This window comes from Scyliorhinus torazame, unplaced genomic scaffold, assembly GCF_047496885.1.
Source record: "Scyliorhinus torazame isolate Kashiwa2021f unplaced genomic scaffold, sScyTor2.1 scaffold_672, whole genome shotgun sequence".
NCBI classification, from domain to species: Eukaryota; Metazoa; Chordata; class Chondrichthyes; order Carcharhiniformes; family Scyliorhinidae; genus Scyliorhinus; species Scyliorhinus torazame.
The window spans coordinates 90,803-114,906 of NW_027308399.1; the positions used below are offsets into that span (position 1 = coordinate 90,803).

Consider the following 24,104-nt stretch of genomic DNA (forward strand, 5'->3'; position numbering starts at 1 on the left):
GGGATAGTGTAGAGGGAGCTTTACACTGTATCTAACCCCGTGCTGTACCTGTCCTGGGAGTGTTTGATGGGGACAGTGTAGAGGGAGCTTTACTCTGTATCTAAGCCTGTGCTGTACCTGTCCTGGGAGTGTTTGATGGGGACAGTGTAAAGGGAGCTTTACTCTGTATCTAACCCCGTGCTGTACCTGTCCTGGGAGTGTTTGATGGGGACAGTGTAGAGGGAGCTTTACTTGGTATCTAATCCCGTGCTGTACCTGTCCTCGGAGTGTTTGATGGGGACAGTGTAGAGGGAGCTTTACTCTGTATCTAACCCCGTGCTGTACCTGTCCTGGGAGTGTTTGATGTGGACAGTGTAGAGGGAGCTTTACTCTGTATCTAACCCCGTGCTGTATCTGTCCTGGGAGTGTTTGATGGGGGACAGTGTAGAGGGAGCGTTACTCTGTATCTAACCCCGTGCTGTACCTGTCCTGGGAGTGTTTGATGGGGACAGTGTAGAGGGAGCTTTACTCTGTATCTAACCCCGTGCTGTACCTGTCCTGGGAGTGTTTGATGGGGAAAGTGTAGAGGGAGCTTTACTCTGTATCTAACCCCGTGCTGTACCTGTCCTGGGAGTGTTTGATGGGGACAGTGTAGAGGGAGCTTTACTCTGTATCTAACCCCGTGCTGTACCTGTCCTTGGAATGTTTGATGGGCACAGTGTAGAGGGAGCTTTACTCTGTATCTAACCCCGTGCTGTACCTGTCCTGGGAGTGTTTGATGGGGACAGTGTAGAGGGAGCTTTACTCTGTATCTAACCCCGTGCTGTACCTGTCCTGGGAGTGTTTGATGTGGACAGTGTAGAGGGAGCTTTACTCTGTATCTAACCCCGTGCTGTACCTGTCCTGGGAGTGTTTGATGGGGACAGTGTGGAGGGAGCTTTACTCTGTATCTAACCCCGTGCTGTACCTGTCCTGGGAGTGTTTGATGGGGACAGTGTAGAGGGAGTTTTACTCTGTATTTAACCCCGTGCTGTACCTGTCCTGGGAGTGTTTGATGGGGACAGTGTAGAGGGAGCTTTACTCTGTATCTAACCCCGTGCTGTACCTGTCCTGGGAGTGTTTGATGGGGACAGTGTAGAGGGAGCTTTACTCTGTATCTAACCCCGTGCTGTACCTGTCCTGGGAGTGTTTGATGGGGACAGTGTAGAGGGAGCTTGACTTGGTATCTAACCCCGTGCTGTACCTGTCCTGGGAGTGTTTGATGGGGACAGTGTAGAGGGAGCTTTACTCTGTATCTAACCCCGTGCTGTACATGTCCTGGGAGTGTTTGATGTGGACAGTGTAGAGGGAGCTTTACTCTGTATCTAACCCCGTGCTGTACCTGTCCTGGGAGTGTTTGATGGGGGACAGTGTAGAGGGAGCTTTACTCTGTATCTAACCCCGTGCTGTACCTGTCCTGGGAGTGTTTGATGGGGACAGTGTAGAGGGAGCTTTACTCTGTATCTAACCCCGTGCTGTACCTGTCCTGGGAGTGTTTGATGTGGACAGTGTAGAGGGAGCTTTACTCTGTATCTAACCCCGTGCTGTACCTGTCCTGGGAGAGTTTGATGGGGGACAGTGTAGAGGGAGCTTTACTCTGTATCGAACCCCGTGCTGTACCTGTCCTGGGAGTGTTTGATGGGGACAGTGTAGAGGGAGCTTTACTCTGTATCTAACCCCGTGCTGTACCTGTCCTGGGAGTGTTTGATGTGGACAGTGTAGAGGGAGCTTTACTCTGTATCTAACCCCGTGCTGTACCTGTCCTGGGAGAGTTTGATGGGGGACAGTGTAGAGGGAGCGTTACTCTGTATCTAACCCCGTGCTGTAACTGTCCTGGGAGTGTTTGATGGGGACAGTGTAGAGGGAGCTTTACTCTGTATCTAACCCCATGCTGTACCTGTCCTGGGAGTGTTTGATGGGACAGTGTAGAGGGAGCTTTACTCTGTATCTAACCCCGTGCTGTACCTGTCCTTGGAATGTTTGATGGGGACAGTGTAGAGGGAGCTTTACTCTGTATCTAACCCCGTGCTGTACCTGCCCTGGATTGTTTGATGGGGACAGTTTAGAGGGAGCTTTACTCTGTATCTAACCCCATGCTGTACCTGTCCTGGGAGTGTTTGATGGGGACAGTGTAGAGGGAGCTTTACTCTGTATCTAACCCCGTGCTGTACCTGTCCTTGGAATGTTTGATGGGCACAGTGTAGAGGGAGCTGTACTCTGTATCTAACCCCGTGCTGTACCTGTCCTGGGAGTGTTTGATGGGGACAGTGTAGAGGGAGCTTTACTCTGTATCTAATCACGTACTGTACCTGTCCTGGGAGTGTTTGATGGGGACAGTGGAGAGGGAGCTTTACTCTGTATCTAACCCCGTGCTGTACCTGTCCGGGGAGTGTTTGATGGGGACAGTGTAGAGGGAGCTTTACTCTGTATTTAACCTCGTGCTGTACCTGTCCTTGGAATGTTTGATGGGGACAGTGTAGAGGGAGCTTTACTTGGTATCTAACCCCGGGCTGTACCTGTCCTGGGAGTGTTTGATGGGGATAGTGTAGAGGGAGCTTTACACTGTATCTAACCCCGTGCTGTACCTGTCCTGGGAGTGTTTGATGGGGACAGTGTAGAGGGAGCTTTACTCTGTATCTAACCCCGTGCTGTACCTGTCCTGGGAGTGTTTGATGGGGACAGTGTAAAGGGAGCTTTACTCTGTATCTAACCCCGTGCTGTACCTGTCCTGGGAGTGTTTGATGGGGACAGTGTATAGGGAGCTTTACTCTGTATCTAACCCCGTGCTGTACCTGTCCTGGGAGTGTTTGATGGGGACAGTGTAGAGGGAGCTTTACTTGGTATCTAATCCCGTGCTGTACCTGTCCTCGGAGTGTTTGATGGGGACAGTGTAGAGGGAGCTTTACTCTGTATCTAACCCCGTGCTGTACCTGTCTTGGGAGTGTTTGATGTGGACAGTGTAGAGGGAGCTTTACTCTGTATCTAACCCCGTGCTGTACCTGTCCTGGGAGTGTTTGATGGGGGACAGTGTAGAGGGAGCGTTACTCTGTATCTAACCCCGTGCTGTACCTGTCCGGGGAGTGTTTGATGGGGACAGTGTAGAGGGAGCTTTACTCTGTATCTAACCCCGTGCTGTACCTGTCCTTGGAATGTTTGATGGGCACAGTGTAGAGGGAGCTGTACTCTGTATCTAACCCCGTGCTGTACCTGTCCTGGGAGTGTTTGATGGGGACAGTGTAGAGGGAGCTTTACTCTGTATCTAACCCCGTGCTGTACCTGTCCTGGGAGTGTTTGATGGGGACAGTGGAGAGGGAGCTTTACTCTGTATCTAACCCCGTGCTGTACCTGTCCTGGGAGTGTTTGATGGGGACAGTGTAGAGGGAGATATACTCTGTATTTAACCTCGTGCTGTACCTGTCCTTGGAATGTTTGATGGGGACAGTGTAGAGGGAGCTTTACTTGGTATCTAACCCCGTGCTGTACCTGTCCTGGGAGTGTTTGATGGGGATAGTGTAGAGGGAGCTTTACACTGTATCTAACCCCGTGCTGTACCTGTCCTGGGAGTGTTTGATGGGGACAGTGTAGAGGGAGCTTTACTCTGTATCTAAGCCTGTGCTGTACCTGTCCTGGGAGTGTTTGATGGGGACAGTGTAAAGGGAGCTTTACTCTGTATCTAACCCCGTGCTGTACCTGTCCTGGGAGTGTTTGATGGGGACAGTGTAGAGGGAGCTTTACTTGGTATCTAATCCCGTGCTGTACCTGTCCTCGGAGTGTTTGATGGGGACAGTGTAGAGGGAGCTTTACTCTGTATCTAACCCCGTGCTGTACCTGTCCTGGGAGTGTTTGATGTGGACAGTGTAGAGGGAGCTTTACTCTGTATCTAACCCCGTGCTGTATCTGTCCTGGGAGTGTTTGATGGGGGACAGTGTAGAGGGAGCGTTACTCTGTATCTAACCCCGTGCTGTACCTGTCCTGGGAGTGTTTGATGGGGACAGTGTAGAGGGAGCTTTACTCTGTATCTAACCCCGTGCTGTACCTGTCCTGGGAGTGTTTGATGGGGAAAGTGTAGAGGGAGCCTTACTCTGTATCTAACCCCGTGCTGTACCTGTCCTGGGAGTGTTTGATGGGGACAGTGTATAGGGAGCTTTACTCTGTATCTAACCCCGTGCTGTACCTGTCCTGGGAGTGTTTGATGGGGACAGTGTAGAGGGAGCTTTACTTGGTATCTAATCCCGTGCTGTACCTGTCCTCGGAGTGTTTGATGGGGACAGTGTAGAGGGAGCTTTACTCTGTATCTAACCCCGTGCTGTACCTGTCTTGGGAGTGTTTGATGTGGACAGTGTAGAGGGAGCTTTACTCTGTATCTAACCCCGTGCTGTACCTGTCCTGGGAGTGTTTGATGGGGGACAGTGTAGAGGGAGCGTTACTCTGTATCTAACCCCGTGCTGTACCTGTCCGGGGAGTGTTTGATGGGGACAGTGTAGAGGGAGCTTTACTCTGTATCTAACCCCGTGCTGTACCTGTCCTTGGAATGTTTGATGGGCACAGTGTAGAGGGAGCTGTACTCTGTATCTAACCCCGTGCTGTACCTGTCCTGGGAGTGTTTGATGGGGACAGTGTAGAGGGAGCTTTACTCTGTATCTAACCCCGTGCTGTACCTGTCCTGGGAGTGTTTGATGGGGACAGTGGAGAGGGAGCTTTACTCTGTATCTAACCCCGTGCTGTACCTGTCCTGGGAGTGTTTGATGGGGACAGTGTAGAGGGAGATATACTCTGTATTTAACCTCGTGCTGTACCTGTCCTTGGAATGTTTGATGGGGACAGTGTAGAGGGAGCTTTACTTGGTATCTAACCCCGTGCTGTACCTGTCCTGGGAGTGTTTGATGGGGATAGTGTAGAGGGAGCTTTACACTGTATCTAACCCCGTGCTGTACCTGTCCTGGGAGTGTTTGATGGGGACAGTGTAGAGGGAGCTTTACTCTGTATCTAAGCCTGTGCTGTACCTGTCCTGGGAGTGTTTGATGGGGACAGTGTAAAGGGAGCTTTACTCTGTATCTAACCCCGTGCTGTACCTGTCCTGGGAGTGTTTGATGGGGACAGTGTAGAGGGAGCTTTACTTGGTATCTAATCCCGTGCTGTACCTGTCCTCGGAGTGTTTGATGGGGACAGTGTAGAGGGAGCTTTACTCTGTATCTAACCCCGTGCTGTACCTGTCCTGGGAGTGTTTGATGTGGACAGTGTAGAGGGAGCTTTACTCTGTATCTAACCCCGTGCTGTATCTGTCCTGGGAGTGTTTGATGGGGGACAGTGTAGAGGGAGCGTTACTCTGTATCTAACCCCGTGCTGTACCTGTCCTGGGAGTGTTTGATGGGGACAGTGTAGAGGGAGCTTTACTCTGTATCTAACCCCGTGCTGTACCTGTCCTGGGAGTGTTTGATGGGGAAAGTGTAGAGGGAGCTTTACTCTGTATCTAACCCCGTGCTGTACCTGTCCTGGGAGTGTTTGATGGGGACAGTGTAGAGGGAGCTTTACTCTGTATCTAACCCCGTGCTGTACCTGTCCTTGGAATGTTTGATGGGCACAGTGTAGAGGGAGCTTTACTCTGTATCTAACCCCGTGCTGTACCTGTCCTGGGAGTGTTTGATGGGGACAGTGTAGAGGGAGCTTTACTCTGTATCTAACCCCGTGCTGTACCTGTCCTGGGAGTGTTTGATGTGGACAGTGTAGAGGGAGCTTTACTCTGTATCTAACCCCGTGCTGTACCTGTCCTGGGAGTGTTTGATGGGGACAGTGTGGAGGGAGCTTTACTCTGTATCTAACCCCGTGCTGTACCTGTCCTGGGAGTGTTTGATGGGGACAGTGTAGAGGGAGTTTTACTCTGTATTTAACCCCGTGCTGTACCTGTCCTGGGAGTGTTTGATGGGGACAGTGTAGAGGGAGCTTTACTCTGTATCTAACCCCGTGCTGTACCTGTCCTGGGAGTGTTTGATGGGGACAGTGTAGAGGGAGCTTTACTCTGTATCTAACCCCGTGCTGTACCTGTCCTGGGAGTGATTGATGGGGACAGTGTAGAGGGAGCTTGACTTGGTATCTAACCCCGTGCTGTACCTGTCCTGGGAGTGTTTGATGGGGACAGTGTAGAGGGAGCTTTACTCTGTATCTAACCCCGTGCTGTACCTGTCCTGGGAGTGTTTGATGTGGACAGTGTAGAGGGAGCTTTACTCTGTATCTAACCCCGTGCTGTACCTGTCCTGGGAGAGTTTGATGGGGGACAGTGTAGAGGGAGCGTTACTCTGTATCTAACCCCGTGCTGTAACTGTCCTGGGAGTGTTTGATGGGGACAGTGTAGAGGGAGCTTTACTCTGTATCTAACCCCATGCTGTACCTGTCCTGGGAGTGTTTGATGGGACAGTGTAGAGGGAGCTTTACTCTGTATCTAACCCCGTGCTGTATCTGTCCTGGGAGTGTTTGATGGGGGACAGTGTAGAGGGAGCGTTACTCTGTATCTAACCCCGTGCTGTACCTGTCCTGGGAGTGTTTGATGGGGACAGTGTAGAGGGAGCTTTACTCTGTATCTAACCCCGTGCTGTACCTGTCCTGGGAGTGTTTGATGGGGAAAGTGTAGAGGGAGCTTTACTCTGTATCTAACCCCGTGCTGTACCTGTCCTGGGAGTGTTTGATGGGGACAGTGTATAGGGAGCTTTACTCTGTATCTAACCCCGTGCTGTACCTGTCCTGGGAGTGTTTGATGGGGACAGTGTAGAGGGAGCTTTACTTGGTATCTAATCCCGTGCTGTACCTGTCCTCGGAGTGTTTGATGGGGACAGTGTAGAGGGAGCTTTACTCTGTATCTAACCCCGTGCTGTACCTGTCTTGGGAGTGTTTGATGTGGACAGTGTAGAGGGAGCTTTACTCTGTATCTAACCCCGTGCTGTACCTGTCCTGGGAGTGTTTGATGGGGGACAGTGTAGAGGGAGCGTTACTCTGTATCTAACCCCGTGCTGTACCTGTCCGGGGAGTGTTTGATGGGGACAGTGTAGAGGGAGCTTTACTTGGTATCTAATCCCGTGCTGTACCTGTCCTCGGAGTGTTTGATGGGGACAGTGTAGAGGGAGCTTTACTCTGTATCTAACCCCGTGCTGTACCTGTCTTGGGAGTGTTTGATGTGGACAGTGTAGAGGGAGCTTTACTCTGTATCTAACCCCGTGCTGTACCTGTCTTGGGAGTGTTTGATGTGGACAGTGTAGAGGGAGCTTTACTCTGTATCTAACCCCGTGCTGTACCTGTCCTGGGAGTGTTTGATGGGGGACAGTGTAGAGGGAGCGTTACTCTGTATCTAACCCCGTGCTGTACCTGTCCGGGGAGTGTTTGATGGGGACAGTGTAGAGGGAGCTTTACTCTGTATCTAACCCCGTGCTGTACCTGTCCTTGGAATGTTTGATGGGCACAGTGTAGAGGGAGCTGTACTCTGTATCTAACCCCGTGCTGTACCTGTCCTGGGAGTGTTTGATGGGGACAGTGTAGAGGGAGCTTTACTCTGTATCTAACCCCGTGCTGTACCTGTCCTGGGAGTGTTTGATGGGGACAGTGGAGAGGGAGCTTTACTCTGTATCTAACCCCGTGCTGTACCTGTCCTGGGAGTGTTTGATGGGGACAGTGTAGAGGGAGATATACTCTGTATTTAACCTCGTGCTGTACCTGTCCTTGGAATGTTTGATGGGGACAGTGTAGAGGGAGCTTTACTTGGTATCTAACCCCGTGCTGTACCTGTCCTGGGAGTGTTTGATGGGGATAGTGTAGAGGGAGCTTTACACTGTATCTAACCCCGTGCTGTACCTGTCCTGGGAGTGTTTGATGGGGACAGTGTAGAGGGAGCTTTACTCTGTATCTAAGCCTGTGCTGTACCTGTCCTGGGAGTGTTTGATGGGGACAGTGTAAAGGGAGCTTTACTCTGTATCTAACCCCGTGCTGTACCTGTCCTGGGAGTGTTTGATGGGGACAGTGTAGAGGGAGCTTTACTTGGTATCTAATCCCGTGCTGTACCTGTCCTCGGAGTGTTTGATGGGGACAGTGTAGAGGGAGCTTTACTCTGTATCTAACCCCGTGCTGTACCTGTCCTGGGAGTGTTTGATGTGGACAGTGTAGAGGGAGCTTTACTCTGTATCTAACCCCGTGCTGTATCTGTCCTGGGAGTGTTTGATGGGGGACAGTGTAGAGGGAGCGTTACTCTGTATCTAACCCCGTGCTGTACCTGTCCTGGGAGTGTTTGATGGGGACAGTGTAGAGGGAGCTTTACTCTGTATCTAACCCCGTGCTGTACCTGTCCTGGGAGTGTTTGATGGGGAAAGTGTAGAGGGAGCTTTACTCTGTATCTAACCCCGTGCTGTACCTGTCCTGGGAGTGTTTGATGGGGACAGTGTATAGGGAGCTTTACTCTGTATCTAACCCCGTGCTGTACCTGTCCTGGGAGTGTTTGATGGGGACAGTGTAGAGGGAGCTTTACTTGGTATCTAATCCCGTGCTGTACCTGTCCTCGGAGTGTTTGATGGGGACAGTGTAGAGGGAGCTTTACTCTGTATCTAACCCCGTGCTGTACCTGTCTTGGGAGTGTTTGATGTGGACAGTGTAGAGGGAGCTTTACTCTGTATCTAACCCCGTGCTGTACCTGTCCTGGGAGTGTTTGATGGGGGACAGTGTAGAGGGAGCGTTACTCTGTATCTAACCCCGTGCTGTACCTGTCCGGGGAGTGTTTGATGGGGACAGTGTAGAGGGAGCTTTACTCTGTATCTAACCCCGTGCTGTACCTGTCCTTGGAATGTTTGATGGGCACAGTGTAGAGGGAGCTGTACTCTGTATCTAACCCCGTGCTGTACCTGTCCTGGGAGTGTTTGATGGGGACAGTGTAGAGGGAGCTTTACTCTGTATCTAACCCCGTGCTGTACCTGTCCTGGGAGTGTTTGATGGGGACAGTGGAGAGGGAGCTTTACTCTGTATCTAACCCCGTGCTGTACCTGTCCTGGGAGTGTTTGATGGGGACAGTGTAGAGGGAGATATACTCTGTATTTAACCTCGTGCTGTACCTGTCCTTGGAATGTTTGATGGGGACAGTGTAGAGGGAGCTTTACTTGGTATCTAACCCCGTGCTGTACCTGTCCTGGGAGTGTTTGATGGGGATAGTGTAGAGGGAGCTTTACACTGTATCTAACCCCGTGCTGTACCTGTCCTGGGAGTGTTTGATGGGGACAGTGTAGAGGGAGCTTTACTCTGTATCTAAGCCTGTGCTGTACCTGTCCTGGGAGTGTTTGATGGGGACAGTGTAAAGGGAGCTTTACTCTGTATCTAACCCCGTGCTGTACCTGTCCTGGGAGTGTTTGATGGGGACAGTGTAGAGGGAGCTTTACTTGGTATCTAATCCCGTGCTGTACCTGTCCTCGGAGTGTTTGATGGGGACAGTGTAGAGGGAGCTTTACTCTGTATCTAACCCCGTGCTGTACCTGTCCTGGGAGTGTTTGATGTGGACAGTGTAGAGGGAGCTTTACTCTGTATCTAACCCCGTGCTGTATCTGTCCTGGGAGTGTTTGATGGGGGACAGTGTAGAGGGAGCGTTACTCTGTATCTAACCCCGTGCTGTACCTGTCCTGGGAGTGTTTGATGGGGACAGTGTAGAGGGAGCTTTACTCTGTATCTAACCCCGTGCTGTACCTGTCCTGGGAGTGTTTGATGGGGAAAGTGTAGAGGGAGCTTTACTCTGTATCTAACCCCGTGCTGTACCTGTCCTGGGAGTGTTTGATGGGGACAGTGTAGAGGGAGCTTTACTCTGTATCTAACCCCGTGCTGTACCTGTCCTTGGAATGTTTGATGGGCACAGTGTAGAGGGAGCTTTACTCTGTATCTAACCCCGTGCTGTACCTGTCCTGGGAGTGTTTGATGGGGACAGTGTAGAGGGAGCTTTACTCTGTATCTAACCCCGTGCTGTACCTGTCCTGGGAGTGTTTGATGTGGACAGTGTAGAGGGAGCTTTACTCTGTATCTAACCCCGTGCTGTACCTGTCCTGGGAGTGTTTGATGGGGACAGTGTGGAGGGAGCTTTACTCTGTATCTAACCCCGTGCTGTACCTGTCCTGGGAGTGTTTGATGGGGACAGTGTAGAGGGAGTTTTACTCTGTATTTAACCCCGTGCTGTACCTGTCCTGGGAGTGTTTGATGGGGACAGTGTAGAGGGAGCTTTACTCTGTATCTAACCCCGTGCTGTACCTGTCCTGGGAGTGTTTGATGGGGACAGTGTAGAGGGAGCTTTACTCTGTATCTAACCCCGTGCTGTACCTGTCCTGGGAGTGTTTGATGGGGACAGTGTAGAGGGAGCTTGACTTGGTATCTAACCCCGTGCTGTACCTGTCCTGGGAGTGTTTGATGGGGACAGTGTAGAGGGAGCTTTACTCTGTATCTAACCCCGTGCTGTACCTGTCCTGGGAGTGTTTGATGTGGACAGTGTAGAGGGAGCTTTACTCTGTATCTAACCCCGTGCTGTACCTGTCCTGGGAGAGTTTGATGGGGGACAGTGTAGAGGGAGCGTTACTCTGTATCTAACCCCGTGCTGTAACTGTCCTGGGAGTGTTTGATGGGGACAGTGTAGAGGGAGCTTTACTCTGTATCTAACCCCATGCTGTACCTGTCCTGGGAGTGTTTGATGGGACAGTGTAGAGGGAGCTTTACTCTGTATCTAACCCCGTGCTGTATCTGTCCTGGGAGTGTTTGATGGGGGACAGTGTAGAGGGAGCGTTACTCTGTATCTAACCCCGTGCTGTACCTGTCCTGGGAGTGTTTGATGGGGACAGTGTAGAGGGAGCTTTACTCTGTATCTAACCCCGTGCTGTACCTGTCCTGGGAGTGTTTGATGGGGAAAGTGTAGAGGGAGCTTTACTCTGTATCTAACCCCGTGCTGTACCTGTCCTGGGAGTGTTTGATGGGGACAGTGTATAGGGAGCTTTACTCTGTATCTAACCCCGTGCTGTACCTGTCCTGGGAGTGTTTGATGGGGACAGTGTAGAGGGAGCTTTACTTGGTATCTAATCCCGTGCTGTACCTGTCCTCGGAGTGTTTGATGGGGACAGTGTAGAGGGAGCTTTACTCTGTATCTAACCCCGTGCTGTACCTGTCTTGGGAGTGTTTGATGTGGACAGTGTAGAGGGAGCTTTACTCTGTATCTAACCCCGTGCTGTACCTGTCCTGGGAGTGTTTGATGGGGGACAGTGTAGAGGGAGCGTTACTCTGTATCTAACCCCGTGCTGTACCTGTCCGGGGAGTGTTTGATGGGGACAGTGTAGAGGGAGCTTTACTCTGTATCTAACCCCTTGCTGTACCTGTCCTTGGAATGTTTGATGGGCACAGTGTAGAGGGAGCTGTACTCTGTATCTAACCCCGTGCTGTACCTGTCCTGGGAGTGTTTGATGGGGACAGTGTAGAGGGAGCTTTACTCTGTATCTAACCCCGTGCTGTACCTGTCCTGGGAGTGTTTGATGGGGACAGTGGAGAGGGAGCTTTACTCTGTATCTAACCCCGTGCTGTACCTGTCCTGGGAGTGTTTGATGGGGACAGTGTAGAGGGAGATATACTCTGTATTTAACCTCGTGCTGTACCTGTCCTTGGAATGTTTGATGGGGACAGTGTAGAGGGAGCTTTACTTGGTATCTAACCCCGTGCTGTACCTGTCCTGGGAGTGTTTGATGGGGATAGTGTAGAGGGAGCTTTACACTGTATCTAACCCCGTGCTGTACCTGTCCTGGGAGTGTTTGATGGGGACAGTGTAGAGGGAGCTTTACTCTGTATCTAACCCCGTGCTGTACCTGTCCTGGGAGAGTTTGATGGGGGACAGTGTAGAGGGAGCTTTACTCTGTCTCTAACCCCGTGCTGTACCTGTCCTGGGAGTGTTTGATGGGGACAGTGTAGAGGGAGCTTTACTCTGTATCTAACCCCGTGCTGTACCTGTCCTTGGAATGTTTGATGGGGACAGTGTCGAGGGAGCTTTACTCTGTATCTAACCCCGTGCTGTACCTGTACTGGGAGTGTTTGATGGGGACAGTGTAGAGGGAGCTTTACTCTGTATCTAACCCCGTGCTGTACCTGTCCTGGGAGTGTTTGATGGGGACAGTGTAGAGGGAGCTTTACTCTGTATCTAACCCCGTGCTGTACCTGTTCTGGGAGTGTTTGATGGGGACAGTGTAGAGGGAGCTTTACTCTGTATCTAACCCCGTGCTGTACCTGTCCTGGGAGTGTTTGATGGGGACAGTGTAGAGGGAGCTTTACTCTGTATCTAACCCTGTGCTGTACCTGTCCTGGGAGTGTTTGATGGGGACAGTGTAGAGGGAGCTTTACTCTGTATCTAACCCTGTGCTGTACCTGTCCTGGGAGTGTTTGATGGGGACAGTGCAGAGGGAGCTTTACTCTGTATCTAACCCTGTGCTGTACCTGTCCTGGGAGTGTTTGATGGGGACAGTGTAGAGGGAGCTTTACTCTGTATCTAACCCTGTGCTGTACCTGTCCTGGGAGTGTTTGATGGGGACAGTGTAGAGGGAGCTTTACTTGGTATCTAACCCCGTGCTGTACCTGTCCTGGGAGTGTTTGATGGGGACAGTGTCGAGGGAGCTTTACTCTGTATCTAACCCCGTGCTGTACCTGTCCTGGGAGTGTTTGATGGGGACAGTGTAGAGGGAGCTTTACTCTGTATCTAACCCCGTGCTGTACCTGTCCTGGGAGTGTTTGATGGGGACAGTGTAGAGGGAGCTTTACTCTGTATCTAACCCCGTGCTGTACCTGTCCTGGGAGTGTTTGATGGGGACAGTGTAGAGGGAGCTTTACTCTGTATCTAACCCCGTGCTGTACCTGTTCTGGGAGTGTTTGATGGGGACAGTGTAGAGGGAGCTTTACTATGTATCTAACCCCGTGCTGTACCTGTCCTGGGAGTGTTTGATGGGGACAGTGTAGAGGATGTGTTTGATGGGGACAGTGTAGAGGATGTGTTTGATGGGGACAGTGTAGAGGATGTGTTTGATGGGAACAGTGTAGAGGATGTGTTTGATGGGGACAGTGTAGAGGGAGCTTTACTCTGTATCTAACCCCGTGCTGTACCTGTCCTGGGAGGGTTTGATGGGGACAGTGTAGGGGATGTGTTTGATGGGGACAGTGTAGGGGATGTGTTTGATGGGGACGGTGTAGAGGATGTGTTTGATGGGGACCGTGGAGAGGATGTGTTTGATGGGGACAGTGTAGGGGATGTGTTTGATGGGGACAGTGTAGAGGATGTGTTTGATGGGGACGGTGTAGAGGATGTGTTTGATGGGGACCGTGGAGAGGATGTGTTTGATGGGGACAGTGTAGGGGATGTGTTTGATGGGGACAGTGTAGAGGATGTGTTTGATGGGGACAGTGTAGAGCGAGCTTTACTCTGTATCTATCCCCGTGCTGTACCTGTTCTGGGAGTGTTTGATGGGGACAGTGTAGAGGGAGCTTTACTCTGTATCTAACCCCGTGCTGTACCTGTCCTGGGAGTGTTTGATGGGGACAGTGTAGAGGGAGCTTTACTCTGTATCTAACCCCGTGCTGTACCTGTCCTGGGAGTGTTTGATGGGGACAGTGTAGAGGATGTGTTTGATGGGGACGGTGTAGAGGATGTGTTTGATGGGGACGGTGTAGAGGATGTGTTTGATGGGGACGGTGTAGAGGATGTGTTTGATGGGGACGGTGTAGAGGATGTGTTTGATGGGGACGGTGTAGAGGATGTGTTTGATGGGGACAGTGTAGGGGATGTGTTTGATGGGGACGGTGTAGAGGATGTGTTTGATGGGGACGGTGTAGAGGATGTGTTTGATGGGGACGGTGTAGAGGATGTGTTTGATGGGGACAGTGTAGAGGATGTGTTTGATGGGGAATCAGCGTATTTGCATGTTGGAAGTGGATGAGATTTCCCCGGGATAAAATTCCGATTGGAACGACCAGCCGACTAATGATTTTTGTACGGACAGGTGGAGGTTTTGCTCATGTCACAATGTCGACTGTACGGACCCTCACCGATATCCATGTTGTCCTTGCCCAATGCAGCCATGGTCAAGAAGAGAATCTCTCTGTACAGACTCCTAACGGAGGGAAGAGAGAGGAACAGGTTAAACATCTTCATCTCGACCGAGAGCACTGACCTGATCTCAGCCCCTATTTCCCTGGAGTTGGGAAACCTCATCAATGCTCCAGCCCAGGGTGCAACCTCCCCGACCACCAAGCACACCCGCTCAAATCACCCAATCACAGGACAGGGGCACAGGGCAGTCACACAGGCAGGACAGAGGGAGGTGACCCACACACACACGTACAGACACAGCAGACGCACGCGTAGATGCATGCGTGCACAGCCGCGAGCACACAGACACACGTGTGCACAGACACACAGACACACACACATATTCACATGGACACACACAGGCACACACATGCAGGAACACACACACAGGCACAGACACACGCAGGCATAGACACACATGGACACAGACACACATGCACACAGAGAAACGCACACGCAGGCACAGAGACACATGCACAGACATGCAGACGGCACAGACACACGCACACATGGACACAGGACAGACACACAGACAGGCACAAACACATGGACACAGGCACAGACGTGCACACATGGACACAGGCACAGACACACGGACACAGGCACAGACACATGGACAGACATGCACACAGGCACAGGCACATAGACACAGGCACACGGACACGGACACAGGCACAGACACACGGACACAGGCACAGACACACGGACACAGGCACAGACACACGGACACAGGCACAGACACACGGACACAGGCACAGACACACGCACACAGGCACAGACACACGGACACAGGCACAGACACAGACACACGCAGAGGCAGCAGGGCTGGTTAAGTCGAAGAGGAAGCCTCTCATCCATTGTACTGAGGCCTACCCGCCTACCTCTGTAGCGGGAGTTGAGTTGGTTCTTGACCCAGTGTCTCCACGATCATGTTGATGGCTTTATGCACCTCATTTAAGCCGACATATCTGACCAGCTCTTCCAAATAGCTGAGAGTGAAGGGCTGGTTCACTGTCCTCCATTGGTGCATGGGGAGCTGACCTGCAAAAGACACACAGGCTGAGCTGTACCTTTGGGGCCACACACCATGAACAGGAACGTGGCCACGGCAAACCCTCAGGAACGTGGCCACGGCAAACCCTCAGGAACGTGGCCACGGCAAACCCTCAGGAACGTGGCCACGGCAAACCCTCAGGAACGTGGCCACGGCAAACCCTCAGGAACGTGGCCACGGCAAACCCTCAGGAACGTGGCCACGGCAAACCCTCAGGAACGTGGCCACGGCAAACCCTCAGGAACGTGGCCACGGCAAACCCTCAGGAACGTGGCCACGGCAAACCCTCAGGAACGTGGCCACGGCAAACCCTCAGGAACGTGGCCTCCTCACCATTCCCATGTCTGGCATCCGTAAGACCCCAAACCATCCAACTACCCCATCCCAATCAGGAGACCCCCCTCCATATCCCACACTCTTTAACACTCACTCACACTCCCCCATTCAACCACAGGCCCACTGACACAATCACTCACTCCCCCGCACCCACTCTCACACCGACACACTGGTGAATCTTTATTGAATTCCCACTTTGTCAACTATACCTGTCCTTTGATAAGGAGAGAAGAATACACCTGATCCCAGGCGCAGTCTCTCCAAGGTTCTGTGCGGTGTGACCTAACTGAGGTCATTCAGATTGTGAAACTTAGGCTTAGTGGGGGGAATGTGGGACTCGCTCCCACGGGGATGTGGGGGAGAATGTGGGACTCGTTCCCACGGGGAGTGGGGAGAATGTGGGACTCGCTCCCACAGGGAGTGGGGAGAATGTGGGACTCGCTCCCACGGGGAGTGGGGAGAATGTGGGACTCGCTCTCACGGGGAGTGGGGAGAATGTGGGACTCGCTACCACGGGGAGTGGGGGAGAATGTGGAACTCGCTCCCACGGGGAGTGGGGAGAATGTGGGACTCGCTCCCACGGGGAGTGGGGGAGAATGTGGGACTCGCTCTCACGGGGAGTGGGGGAGAATGTGGGACTCGCTCCCAAGGGGAGTGGGGGAGAATGTGGGACTCGCTCCCACGGGGAGTGGGGGAGAATGTGGGACTCGCTCCCCACGGGGAGTGGGGGAGAATGTGGGACTCGCTCCCACGGGGAGTGGGGGAGAATGTGGGACTCGCTCCCACGGGGAGTGGGGGAGAATGTGGGACTCGCTCCCACGGGGATGTGGGGGAGAATGTGGGACTCGCTCCCACGGGGAGTGGGGGAGAATGTGGGACTCGCTCCCACGGGGAGTGGGGGAGAATGTGGGACTCGCTCCCACGGGGAGTGGGGGAGAGTGTGGGACTCGCTCTCACGGGGAGTGGGGGAGAATGTGGGACTCGCTCCCACGGGGAGTGGGGGGAGAATGTGGGGCTCACTCCCACGGGGAGTGGGGGAGAATGTGGAACTCGCTCCCACGGGGAGTGGGGGAGAATGTGGAACTCGCTCCCACGGGGAGGGGGGGGAATGTGGGACTCGCTCCCAAGGGGAGTGGGGGAGAATGTGGGTCTCGCTCCCACGGGGAGTGGGGAGAATGTGGGACTCACTCCCACGGGGAGTGGGGAGAATGTGGGACTCGCTCCCACAGGGAGTGGGGGGAATGTGGAACTCGCTCCCACAGGGAGTGGGGGGAATGTGGAACTCGCTCCCACAGGGAGGGGGGGGGAATGTGGGACTCGCTCCCACGGGGAGTGGGGAGAATGTGGGACTCGCTCCCACGGGGAGTGGGGGGAATGTGGGACTCGCTCCCACAGGGAGTGGGGGGAATGTGGAACTCGCTCCCACGGGGAGTGGGGGAGAATGTGGGACTCGCTCCCACAGGGAGTGGGGGAGAATGTGGGACTCGCTCCCACGGGGAGTGGGGGAGAATGTGGGACTCGCTCCCACGGGGAGTGGGGGAATGTGGGACTCGCTCCCACGGGGAGGGGGGGGAATGTGGGACTCGCTCCCAAGGGGAGTGGGGGAGAATGTGGGTCTCGCTCCCACGGGGAGTGGGGAGAATGTGGGACTCACTCCCACGGGGAGTGGGGAGAATGTGGGACTCGCTCCCACAGGGAGTGGGGGAGAATGTGGGACTCGCTCCCACGGGGAGGGGGGGAGAATGTGGGACTTGCTCCCACGGGGAGGGGGGGGAATGTGGGACTCGCTCCCACGGGGAGGGGGGGGGGGAATGTGGGACTCGCTCCCATGGGGAGTGGGGGGAATGTGGAACTCGCTCCCACGGGGAGGGGGGGGAATATGGGACTCGCTCCCACGGGGAGTGGGGGGAATGTGGAACTCGCTCCCACGGGGAGTGGGGGGAATGTGGAACTCGCTCCCACGGGGAGTGGGGAGAATGTGGGACTCGCTCCCACGGGGAGGGGGGGGGAATGTGGGACTCGCTCCCACAGGGAGTGGGGGAGAATGTGGGACTCGCTCCCACGGGGATGTGGGGGAGAATGTGGGACTCGCTCCCACAGGGAGTGGGGGGAATGTGGAACTCGCTCCCACAGGGAGTGGGGGGGAATGTGAACTCGCTCCCACAGGGAGGGGGGGGAATGTGGGACTCGCTCCCACGGGAGTGGGGAGAATGTGGGACTCGCTCCCACGGGGAGTGGGGGGAATGTGGGACTCGCTCCCACGGGAGGGGGGGGGAATGTGGAACTCGCTCCCACGGGGAGGGGGGGGAATGTGGGACTTGCTCCCACGGGGAGGGGGGGGGGAATGTGGAACTCGCTCCCACGGGGAGGGGGGGGAATGTGGGACTCGCTCCCACGGGGAGTGGGGGGAATGTGGAACTCGCTCCCACGGGGAGTGGGGGGAATGTGGGACTCGCTCCCACAGGGAGTGGGGGGAATGTGGAACTCGCTCCCACAGGGAGTGGGGGAATGTGGAACTCGCTCCCACGGGGAGGGGGGGGAATGTGGGACTCGCTCCCACGGGGAGTGGGGAGAATGTGGGACTCGCTCCCACGGGGAGTGGGGGGAATGTGGAACTCGCTCCCACGGGGAGGGGGGGGGAATGTGGAACTCGCTCCCACGGGGAGGGGGGGGGAATGTGGGACTCGCTCCCACGGGGAGTGGGGGGAATGTGGAACTCGCTCCCACGGGGAGTGGGGGGAATGTGGGACTCGCTCCCACAGGGAGTGGGGGGAATGTGGAACTCGCTCCCACAGGGAGTGGGGGGAATGTGGAACTCGCTCCCACGGGGAGGGGGGGGGAATGTGGGACTCGCTCCCATGGGGAGTGGGGGAGAATGTGGGACTCGCTCCCACGGGGAGTGGGGGGGAATGTGGAACTCGCTCCCACGGGGAGGGGGGGGAATGTGGGACTCGCTCCCATGGGGAGTGGGGGGAATGTGGAACTCGCTCCCACGGGGAGTGGGGGAGAATGTGGGACTCGCTCCCACGGGGAGTGGGGGGAATGTGGAACTCGCTCCCACGGGGAGTGGGGGAGAATGTGGGACTCGCTCCCACGGGGAGTGGGGGGAATGTGGAACTCGCTCCCACGGGGAGTGGGGGGAATGTGGGACTCGCTCCCACGGGGAGGGGGGGGGAATGTGGAACTCGCTCCCCACGGGGAGGGGGGGGAATGTGGGACTCGCTCCCACGGGGAGTGGGGGGAATGTGGAACTCGCTCCCACGGGGAGTGGGGGGAATGTGGGACTCGCTCCCACAGGGAGTGGGGGGAATGTGGAACTCGCTCCCACAGGGAGTGGGGAGAATGTGGGACTCGCTCCCACGGGGAGTGGGGGGGAATGTGGAACTCGCTCCCACGGGGAGGGGGGGGAATGTGGGACTCGCTCCCATGGGGAGTGGGGGGAATGTGGAACTCGCTCCCACGGGGAGGGGGGGGGGAATATGGGACTCGCTCCCACGGGGAGTGGGGGGAATGTGGAACTCGCTCCCACGGGGAGTGGGGGGAATGTGGGACTCGCTCCCACGGGGAGTGGGGGAGAATGTGGGACTCGCTCCCACGGGGAGTGGGGAGAATGTGGGACTCGCTCCCACGGGGAGTGGGGGGAATGTGGAACTCGCTCCCACAGGGAGTGGGGAGAATGTGGGACTCGCTCCCACGGGGAGTGGGGGAGAATGTGGGACTCGCTCCCACGGGGAGTGAGGGAGAATGTGGGACTCGCTCCCACGGGGAGTGGGGGAGAATGTGGGACTCGCTCCCACGGGGAGTGGGGAGAATGTAGGACTCGCTCCTACAGGGAGTGGGGGAGAATGTGGGACTCGCTCCCACGGGGAGTGGGGGAGAATGTGGGACTCGCTCCCACGGGGAGTGGGGGGAATGTGGGACTCGCTCCCACGGGGAGTGGGGGGAATGTGGGACTCGCTCCCGCGGGGAGTGGGGAGAATGTGGGACTCGCTTCCACGGGGAGTGGGGAGAATGTGGGACTCGCTCCCACGGGGAGTGGGGGGAATGTGGAACTCGCTCCCACAGGGAGTGGGGAGAATGTGGGACTCGCTCCCACGGGGAGAATGTGGGACTTGCTCCCACGGGGAGTGGGGGGAATGTGGGACTCGCTCCCACGGGGAGTGGGGGGGAATGTGGGACTCGCTCCCACGGGGAGTGGGGGGAATGTGGGACTCGCTCCCACGGGGAGTGGGGGGAATGTGGAACTCGCTCCCACGGGGAGGGGGGGGAATATGGGACTCGCTCCCACGGGGAGTGGGGGGAATGTGGAACTCGCTCCCACGGGGAGTGGGGGAATGTGGGACTCGCTCCCACGGGGAGTGGGGAGAATGTGGGACTCGCTCCCACGGGGAGTGGGGAGAATGTGGGACTCGCTCCCACGGGGAGTGGGGGGAATGTGGAACTCGCTCCCACAGGGAGTGGGGAGAATGTGGGACTCGCTCCCACGGGGAGTGGGGGAGAATGTGGGACTCGCTCCCACGGGGAGTGGGGGAGAATGTGGGACTCGCTCCCACGGGGAGTAGGGAGTGGGGAGAATGTGGGACTCGCTCCCACGGGGAGTGAGGGAGAATGTGGGACTCGCTCCCACGGGGAGTGGGGGAGAATGTGGGACTCGCTCCCACGGGGAGTGGGGAGAATGTAGGACTCGCTCCTACAGGGAGTGGGGGAGAATGTGGGACTCGCTCCCACGGGGAGTGGGGGAGAATGTGGGACTCGCTCCCACGGGGAGTAGGGAGTGGGGAGAATGTGGGACTCGCTCCCACGGGGAGTGGGGAGAATGTAGGACTCGCTCCCACAGGGAGTGGGGGAGAATGTGGGTCTCGCTCCCACGGGGAGTGGGGAGAATGTGGGACTTGCTCCCACGGGGAGGGGGGGGGAATATGGGACTCGCTCCCACGGGGAGTGGGGGGAATGTGGAACTCGCTCCCACGGGGAGTGGGGGAGAATGTGGAACTCGCTCCCACGGGGAGGGGGGGGAATGTGGGACTCGCTCCCAAGGGGAGTGGGGGAGAATGTGGGTCTCGCTCCCACGGGGAGTGGGGAGAATGTGGGACTCACTCCCACGGGGAGTGGGGGAGAATGTGGGACTCGCTCCCACAGGGAGTGGGGGAGAATGTGGGACTCGCTCCCACGGGGAGGGGGGGGAGAATGTGGGACTTGCTCCCACGGGGAGGGGGGGGAATGTGGGACTTCGCTCCCACGGGGAGGGGGGGGGGGAATGTGGGACTCGCTCCCATGGGGAGTGGGGGGAATGTGGAACTCGCTCCCACGGGGAGGGGGGGGAATATGGGACTCGCTCCCACGGGGAGTGGGGGGAATGTGGAACTCGCTCCCACGGGGAGTGGGGGGAATGTGGAACTCGCTCCCACGGGGAGTGGGGAGAATGTGGGACTCGCTCCCACGGGGAGGGGGGGGAATGTGGGACTCGCTCCCACAGGGAGTGGGGGAGAATGTGGGACTCGCTCCCACGGGGATGTGGGGGAGAATGTGGGACTCGCTCCCACAGGGAGTGGGGGGAATGTGGAACTCGCTCCCACAGGGAGTGGGGGGAATGTGGAACTCGCTCCCACAGGGAGTGGGGGGAATGTGGAACTCGCTCCCACGGGGAGGGGGGGGAATGTGGGACTCGCTCCCACGGGGAGTGGGGAGAATGTGGGACTCGCTCCCACGGGGAGTGGGGGGGAATGTGGGACTCGCTCCCACGGGGAGGGGGGGGGAATGTGGAACTCGCTCCCACGGGGAGGGGGGGGAATGTGGGACTTGCTCCCACGGGGAGGGGGGGGGGAATGTGGAACTCGCTCCCACGGGGAGGGGGGGGAATGTGGGACTCGCTCCCACGGGGAGTGGGGGGAATGTGGAACTCGCTCCCACGGGGAGTGGGGGGAATGTGGGACTCGCTCCCACAGGGAGTGGGGGGAATGTGGAACTCGCTCCCACAGGGAGTGGGGGGAATGTGGAACTCGCTCCCCACGGGGAGGGGGGGGAATGTGGGACTCGCTCCCACGGGGAGTGGGGAGAATGTGGGACTCGCTCCCACGGGGAGTGGGGGGAATGTGGAACTCGCTCCCACGGGGAGGGGGGGGGAATGTGGAACTCGCTCCCACGGGGAGGGGGGGGAATGTGGGACTCGCTCCCACGGGGAGTGGGGGAATGTGGAACTCGCTCCCACGGGGAGTGGGGGGAATGTGGGACTCGCTCCCACAGGGAGTGGGGGGAATGTGGAACTCGCTCCCACAGGGAGTGGGGGGAATGTGGAACTCGCTCCCACGGGGAGGGGGGGGAATGTGGGACTCGCTCCCATGGGGAGTGGGGGAGAATGTGGGACTCGCTCCCACGGGGAGTGGGGGGGAATGTGGAACTCGCTCCCACGGGGAGGGGGGGGAATGTGGGACTCGCTCCCATGGGGAGTGGGGGGAATGTGGAACTCGCTCCCACGGGGAGTGGGGGAGAATGTGGGACTCGCTCCCACGGGGAGTGGGGGGAATGTGGAACTCGCTCCCACGGGGAGTGGGGGAGAATGTGGGACTCGCTCCCACGGGGAGTGGGGGGAATGTGGAACTCGCTCCCACGGGGAGTGGGGGGAATGTGGGACTCGCTCCCACGGGGAGGGGGGGGGAATGTGGAACTCGCTCCCACGGGGAGGGGGGGGAATGTGGGACTCGCTCCCACGGGGAGTGGGGGGAATGTGGAACTCGCTCCCACGGGGAGTGGGGGGAATGTGGGACTCGCTCCCACAGGGAGTGGGGGGAATGTGGAACTCGCTCCCACAGGGAGTGGGGAGAATGTGGGACTCGCTCCCACGGGGAGTGGGGGGGAATGTGGAACTCGCTCCCACGGGGAGGGGGGGGAATGTGGGACTCGCTCCCATGGGGAGTGGGGGGAATGTGGAACTCGCTCCCACGGGGAGGGGGGGGGGAATATGGGACTCGCTCCCACGGGGAGTGGGGGGAATGTGGAACTCGCTCCCACGGGGAGTGGGGGGAATGTGGGACTCGCTCCCACGGGGAGTGGGGAGAATGTGGGACTCGCTCCCACGGGGAGTGGGGAGAATGTGGGACTCGCTCCCACGGGGAGTGGGGGGAATGTGGAACTCGCTCCCACAGGGAGTGGGGAGAATGTGGGACTCGCTCCCACGGGGAGTGGGGGAGAATGTGGGACTCGCTCCCACGGGGAGTGAGGAGAATGTGGGACTCGCTCCCACGGGGAGTGGGGGAGAATGTGGGACTCGCTCCCACGGGGAGTGGGGAGAATGTAGGACTCGCTCCTACAGGGAGTGGGGGAGAATGTGGGACTCGCTCCCACGGGGAGTGGGGGAGAATGTGGGACTCGCTCCCACGGGGAGTGGGGGGAATGTGGGACTCGCTCCCACGGGGAGTGGGGGGAATGTGGGACTCGCTCCCGCGGGGAGTGGGGAGAATGTGGGACTCGCTTCCACGGGGAGTGGGGAGAATGTGGGACTCGCTCCCACGGGGAGTGGGGGGAATGTGGAACTCGCTCCCACAGGGAGTGGGGAGAATGTGGGACTCGCTCCCACGGGGAGAATGTGGGACTTGCTCCCACGGGGAGTGGGGGGAATGTGGGACTCGCTCCCACGGGGAGTGGGGGGAATGTGGGACTCGCTCCCACGGGGAGTGGGGGAATGTGGGACTCGCTCCCCACGGGGAGTGGGGGGAATGTGGAACTCGCTCCCACGGGGAGGGGGGGGGAATATGGGACTCGCTCCCACGGGGAGTGGGGGGAATGTGGAACTCGCTCCCACGGGGAGTGGGGGGAATGTGGGACTCGCTCCCACGGGGAGTGGGGAGAATGTGGGACTCGCTCCCACGGGGAGTGGGGAGAATGTGGGACTCGCTCCCACGGGGAGTGGGGGGAATGTGGAACTCGCTCCCACAGGGAGTGGGGAGAATGTGGGACTCGCTCCCACGGGGAGTGGGGGAGAATGTGGGACTCGCTCCCACGGGGAGTGGGGGAGAATGTGGGACTCGCTCCCACGGGGAGTAGGGAGTGGGGAGAATGTGGGACTCGCTCCCACGGGGAGTGAGGGAGAATGTGGGACTCGCTCCCACGGGGAGTGGGGGAGAATGTGGGACTCGCTCCCACGGGGAGTGGGGAGAATGTAGGACTCGCTCCTACAGGGAGTGGGGGAGAATGTGGGACTCGCTCCCACGGGGAGTGGGGGAGAATGTGGGACTCGCTCCCACGGGGAGTAGGGAGTGGGGAGAATGTGGGACTCGCTCCCACGGGGAGTGGGGAGAATGTAGGACTCGCTCCCACAGGGAGTGGGGGAGAATGTGGGTCTCGCTCCCACGGGGAGTGGGGAGAATGTGGGACTTGCTCCCACGGGGAGTGGGGGGAATGTGGAACTCGCTCCCACGGGGAGGGGGGGGAATATGGGACTCGCTCCCACGGGGAGTGGGGGGAATGTGGAACTCGCTCCCACGGGGAGTGGGGGAGAATGTGGAACTCGCTCCCACGGGGAGGGGGGGGAATGTGGGACTCGCTCCCAAGGGGAGTGGGGGAGAATGTGGGTCTCGCTCCCACGGGGAGTGG

The 24,104-nt window shown here is 57.1% G+C and overlaps 1 long non-coding RNA gene across 1 annotated transcript in view; it reads right to left on the reverse strand.

Moving 5' to 3' along the window:
• Positions 1 to 15,185, reverse strand: part of LOC140406582 (uncharacterized) — a 45,914-nt gene extending 30,729 nt beyond the window's left edge. Inside the window, exons 1-2 of the long non-coding RNA XR_011939206.1 lie at positions 15,007 to 15,185; positions 14,083 to 14,147 (exon numbers count right to left, since the gene is read on the reverse strand). This is a non-coding gene — a long non-coding RNA (uncharacterized lncRNA). The remainder of the gene's footprint in view (positions 1 to 14,082; positions 14,148 to 15,006) is intronic.
• Positions 15,186 to 24,104: the final 8,919 nt, after the last annotated feature.